The sequence below is a fragment of the Sinocyclocheilus rhinocerous genome, unplaced genomic scaffold, assembly GCF_001515625.1.
Source record: "Sinocyclocheilus rhinocerous isolate Xijiao unplaced genomic scaffold, SAMN03320098_v1.1 scaffold3432, whole genome shotgun sequence".
NCBI classification, from domain to species: domain Eukaryota; kingdom Metazoa; phylum Chordata; class Actinopteri; order Cypriniformes; family Cyprinidae; genus Sinocyclocheilus; species Sinocyclocheilus rhinocerous.
This window is the reverse complement of record NW_015645535.1, coordinates 19,671-25,967: the sequence shown is the minus strand read 5'-3', so window position 1 is coordinate 25,967 and position 6,297 is coordinate 19,671. Positions and strand designations below refer to the sequence as shown.

Below are 6,297 nucleotides of genomic sequence, written 5' to 3'. Positions count from 1 at the left end.
GTGTGTGTGTGTGTGTGTGTGGGTGTGTGTGTGTGAGTGTGTGTGTGTCTGTGTGTGTGTGTCTGTGTCTGTGTCTGTGTCTGAGATGTTTCTAAGTGTGACTGAAGTGAACGGACACAGCCGCTGTGTTTGAGACTCGTCTGCGGTCGCTGTCGCGCTCTGATCATACGATGTTTGACGGACAGCTCGGGACAGATGATATTGATGAGACGTTAGCCAATTCAGTGCTTTGAAAAAAAGTGATGCTGTGGAGCGATCAATAAACTGATTGTCTGCAGAAAGCACGTCCGTCACTGGAGTGAGAGCCACACACACAGACACATGCACAGGAGCACGAGCAAAAGCACAGACACAGACAGACAGACAGACACATGCACAGGAGCACGAGCACAGACACAGACACAGACACAGACACAGACAGACAGACAGACAGATGGATGCACAATCACAGTGGCACAGAGCACATGACCACACAACAGCCAATCACGACGCAGCGCCGCTCAGGCATGCGACCGTTCTCATGCACACGCTCATAATTTCCAATTGCTGGGTTTCCATGGCAATGCGTGCAGAGAGACAGAGAGAGGGCCTTCCGAGCGGAAAGTTTGCAAACAAGATCCCACAATGCAACACACGAGACCGACATGACCCTCGTCTTCACAGCGCTGTGCATTTGACTCGGGTTTGCTACCATCATCAGCACTGTTTACTGCTCGACTGACATTTAGTTCTGAGTTTAAATGCCAAATAAAAGAAACGAGAGAAAATAAACAAAAAACACACCAACCTTCTCGCAGCTCTGAGGGTGTAAGGGGTTTGAGATGGAAAGCAGAGAAGAAAACCAGGGAAACACACAGAGAGAGTAAAAAGGCCACTGCAACCATCTTCATCTGCCACAGTCTCATTTAGCTTACGTTTAGCTCGTCAATCTGCGTCTTTGTGTGGCAGCATTATTCATATACACTCCCAAATATCAAATATTGTGGCTTGGCCTTGCTCTACTCTGAGAAATTCACTTCATAAAGAAATAAACTGAGAAAACACACACACGACACACTGCAAAGACCTTCATATTTAGTTGTAAATCATGAATGTAGTGAACACTAAAGTCAAATTAGTTTCCATTAGTAATTTAAACACAAACAAACAGACAAACAACTGAAAAAAAAATCATGAAGAAAACAATTAACAAGCACACAAACGTTTGCAATATTAGTAGAGGCATCATGCAGCACTTGATAACATTAATATCTAATATAACGCGTTCATCAGAGCAAATATTTAGACGTGATTGACGGCCGGTGCTGAGGAGGACTGGACCGTTTCTTTCCCGCTCGTTCCTCATTGAACCTCATTTACCTTCTTTTATTCTCTATTAAAACCGCGGCGGCTCTTTCCGGACCAGCAGGCCGTGAGCGCTTCAGCCCAACATCAAATATCACTAATTGAGTTTACAGAAACAATTACATGCCTGTAAACCCAATTAATTTCAAATCAATTAGCTTTTTTAATGCTTCGATTAGCCGAGAATCACGAATGAACCCCGACGGGAAGCCCTTGAGTTGATAAAGTTGGGTGTTTCCTCCGAATTGCTCACGAGCAGAATGAACCTCTGCTTGGAAGAAGCTCATAAAAACAGAAATTTGTTCTGCTTGCGACGCTCGACGTCCCTCAGAGCTCAGCTTGGACTGTGTGAGATCAAACACAGCAAAGAGCAGACGCGGCAGACGCGCGATAACAATGCGACGCGATACGTATATATACGTTTACAGAAGTGCTGCAGAGGCTGCTGGGTAACTTAAAGAAGCTGTCTTTGCTGACATGTGAATGAAAGTGTATTACCTACGGAGTACCTACTGTGTTCCATACCTCTCACGTATAAGTTAGCAGGGGACGAGTAGCGCACACCTTGAGAGTTAGACGCCACGCACTCGTACTTCCCCTGATCGGTCTCCTCGCTGCGCTCGATCTGCAGCGCACCTGCACAGAGAGAGAGAGAGAGAGAGAGAGAGAGAGAGAGAGAGAGAGAGTGAGCCGGGCAGAGAAACAGACGGGTCAGTCAGACAGACACAAGACAGAGGAGAGGAGGAGAAAAAGAGAAGTAAAGGAAAGAGGAGGAGAGAAAACAAACACAGCATTAATATTTACAGTCACCGTGAACCTCAAGATGCTTTACAAACCTTCCTTTATGTTCTACACGCTCATCAGCTTCATATTTTACACACAACACAAGCACATCCACCTCTGACTGACTGTTAGGGATGGTAAGATTCACTGATTTGCATCAGTGCATTGGCCTAAAAGTTAACAATGCGATGCATCAATTTAAAAAAGTGTGCATCAGATACAAGTTGCCATTTGTATCGCGATGCATCTTTTCTAACATATTTGCATCGGTAAAAACTATTTTTTACATATAATTATTAGTAGATGCTCTACACTTTTATTATTGAGAAAGTGACCAATAATTTGTGACCAATATATTACATGTAAATTGATTTCTCCTCTCTAAACGGTTTCTCAAGCACGTTCTTTCATCACCGCTGCTGCTGCGTAAATATGACATATCACAAAACTACGGAGACCGAGGCGAGTCCTGAGAGTCACATAGAATGTAGATTAACATGGCCGTCTCTCTGAACTAAAGAAATAAAAGTGAACTATCTGTACCGTATTGAATTGCATAGCATCATAGTGTGATGGGTAGAGGAAATGATTTTACTGTATGGCTTAAAAAAAATAAAGGGTTACCCCGCCACTAATTTTTTAATCAGAATTGTTCTAAGAGTTAACAAAATATTTCATGTATTTCACCATCACACCTGTAGAGGGTAGTATGGTGCTTTAGCGGGTTATCTAGGGGACCAGCAGCTCGAGCATATTAAAACTGCACTCGAGCAAGGCAATAACGTGTCTGTCTCCTTATCACTCACAGCTTGGTGCGTGATTTGGCTTGTGCCGGCCCAGATTCCCCCTAGGTCTGGAGCCGGTAACAATTGGGGGCTCGTCCGGGATCCCGCATCGTCGAGTGGGGAGAGCTGTCGCGGCAGAGGTGGAGGTTGGTGATCAAGCTTCAAGGGAGGCCGCTGCACCCAACGTCATCCAGAGAGCGACCGTCAACGGTGAAACGTCACGATGGCTCCTGTAACCCCATGACGGATGTTGATTTTTCAGATTCACAAAAAGCTTTTAGTGTTGAGTACCAGTCAACTACAGTCGGTTGCCAAGGCGATTGAAGATGGCAGCGAGAGTACAGAAGGCTTCAGTGAACCAGAGCTCTACGACCCTACGACTACACCAGGAGTGAAAGGTTGAAAACGATGGAAGACAAAGGTATGGCTCAACTTCTCTCCCTTCAGGATCTGTTACACGAACTGACATCAGCCGACTCCGTGTCTGGGGAGGCTTATGTTTGCACCTACTTGTACACATAAACACCTCCCTGCCTTGGCAGAGGACGTACATATATCTTCATCGGACAGGGGCACTCACACACAACTATCGTCCACAGACTGTCTTGCACCTCAGTCACCCAGTGAATTGCACACTCCCATGTCACACATTGACAGAGACATTTACACACCTGCTGCAGCGGGGATACCAGATCACCTGGCTGTCACTGGTACTCGTGACACCCACCAGAGTCGGACAAGCCTATCTTCCACTGTTGCTGATTAGGTAGTGAGACTGTCTGATGTCACAGCTTTGCTTCCACGCCGGGAATGTAAATTTCATGGGGGTCAAATATCTGATACCGGGTCGGACATTTCTTTCAGTGGTCTCTGAAGCAGATGGATACCGCTCTACAAGAGGGGTTTATGAAGGTTGAGATCATTAGAGCAGTGCTCAAGATAACTAAATTGGGTACCTTTAGAGAAATGCTCACTAACCACGATGGTTTAACAGTGAATGGGTTAAAGAGACTTCTCCACGCTCATGTGAGAGATAAAGGTGTAGCCAAGCTCTTCCACGAGCTAAGTAATGCTAAACAACATGACAAAGAGAGTCCACATCAGTTCCTCTATAGACTTATAGGGCTAAAACAGAGAGTTCTTGTAGAGTCACAGCAACCAGGTGCAGAGTTTAACTATGATAAGTGACTGGTTCAGGGTACTTTTCTGCACACCTTGTATCAAGGGTTAAAGGACAAGAACAGTCATTCATGTCTTAGGTAAGACATCAAACCTTTCCTTGCTAACACACAGGTTAGTGATGACTCGCTGTTAGAGCAGCTGACAAAGTCAACAATGGAGGAAGAAGGAAGGTTAAAGCACCTGGGTGCTGTAGCCAAGTCTAGGTCAGTGACTGTGAGTGTGGCTCAATCTGACATTACTACACTGACCGATGCGACAAAACAGTCCCAAATGGACGCTGAGTTGCAAGCTAATCGTCAAGCTATTAGAAAGCTGACTGCTCAAGTGTCCTCACTGACCCGACAAATGACGCTGGCGAATCAGACTGTTGACCGTGCCCCGACTGGCAACTCTAGTACACCTGTTAAGCACCCACAATCCCTGACAGTTGAGAAAAAGGGTAAATGCCCTGACTGCATTATGAAAGAGACAATGAACTGTCCCCATTGTTTTGTTTGTGGTCAGGCAGGGCATCGAGCCATTGGATGTTTGCAGCGACGAACGTCGGTAAACAGGAAAAGGTCGCTGGAGAAGGGCAGCCAGCGACCGTGAACAGTGTTAAGCCCACAGATACGGTTAAACCGTCAGCCACATCATGTCAATTGGACCCAAAGAAACGTATGGCCCAGCTCATTGGAAAACGTTGAACTGTTTCCTGTAACATCAATGGTGTGCCAATAGAAATGCTATTAGAATCAGGAGCCCAGGTGACTAAGGTTAGCAAAACCAGGATAGATAGGGCATCACCCCATGCCAAAATTCAGCCACTTCAGTCGCTCCTTAACAGTCAGTCCCTTAAAATCTCTGCAGCCAATGGTACTGAAATACCCCTTGAGGGATGGGCAGATGTTGACCTACAGATTCCTAGCAAGCACCATAGGTCTGTGACAATCAGAGTACCCCTTTTAGTCAGTCAAAGCTGCCATTGTCCCTTGTTAGGTAGCAACGTCTTAGCGGAAATCATCAAAGAACATGGCGACACTGTGGATGTGACCGCTATCCTAATGGATTCTTTAAGTATTCCAGAGAACACCGTGGAGGCGTTGGTCTCTCTCCTTCGGCTAACAACCACGGATGAGCCAACACCACGTGTGGTACGCATCAGTAAGAGAGGTGTTACCATCCCCGCAGGCAAAGTCTATGAGGTCCGGTGTTGAGTAAAGGGGCTACCAGGGAACTGCACCATGCTGTTTCAGCCTCTCACTGAGAATACTTGTCCGGTCGGTTTAGACCTGTTTCTGTCCCTGGTAGACGTTCCCTGGGGGTCATCAAAATGCGTTAAAAGTCCCATTCAGAAAATTCTAAATCACCTCAGACCCCAGAGGGTTAATCAGAATTGTTCTAAGAGTTAACAAAATATTTCATGTATTTCACCACCACACCTGTAGAGGGTAGTGTGGCGCTTTAGCGGGTTATCTAGAGGACCAGCAGCTCGAGTTCCGGGTCATATTAAAACTGCACTCGAGCAAAGCAATAACGTGTCTGTCTCCTTATCACTCACAGTTTGGTGCGTGATTTGGCTTGTGCTGGCCCAGATTCCCCCTAGGTCTGGAGCTGGTAACACATAGCATCATATATTTTTTTTCCATTGCATCGTATTGCATTGTGTTGAATCAAATCGAAATTGGATCGTACTGCATCGTGATAGGAGTGAATCGTATCGGCAGCTGCTTCATATGTATCTTTAATGTATCGTATCGTTGGCTATGCATCCAGATGCATATGGCATCGGCCTCAGTCATGGAGATCTCTACTGACTGTCATTTATTTACATAGTTCTTTTATACAATGGAAATGAAAAGTCCTTAAAGAGCAGGTCATATGGGTTTTTGAAAAATATCTCTTTTGCAGTTTATAATGTAGCTATCCTTAAATGAAAACAATCTGCAAAGTTGTTAATCAAAAAAGTGCATGATAAATAAAGATACTGTCTCTCAAAAGAGAAAGTCAAGTCTGATTCGCCTTAATGAGTCGTCATATTTTCGAATCTTTGTCCTGTTACCGGTATACGTCACTGGGTAACACATTTGCATAATCCCCGCCTGCCCGCGAGTCTGACCCGCCCACAAACACTCACAAACACTTCCGCTAGTTAGTGTGTTTACATCATGTTGAGAAGACGCTGTGTTCAAGGATACCACAGAAATACAATTCGAACCTTTTG

General features: G+C 45.3%; 1 pseudogene; it reads right to left on the bottom strand.

Annotated features, from left to right (window-relative positions):
• The window catches only part of LOC107706124 (receptor-type tyrosine-protein phosphatase S-like), a 64,539-nt pseudogene that overhangs the window by 42,637 nt on the left and 15,605 nt on the right, over positions 1 to 6,297 (bottom strand).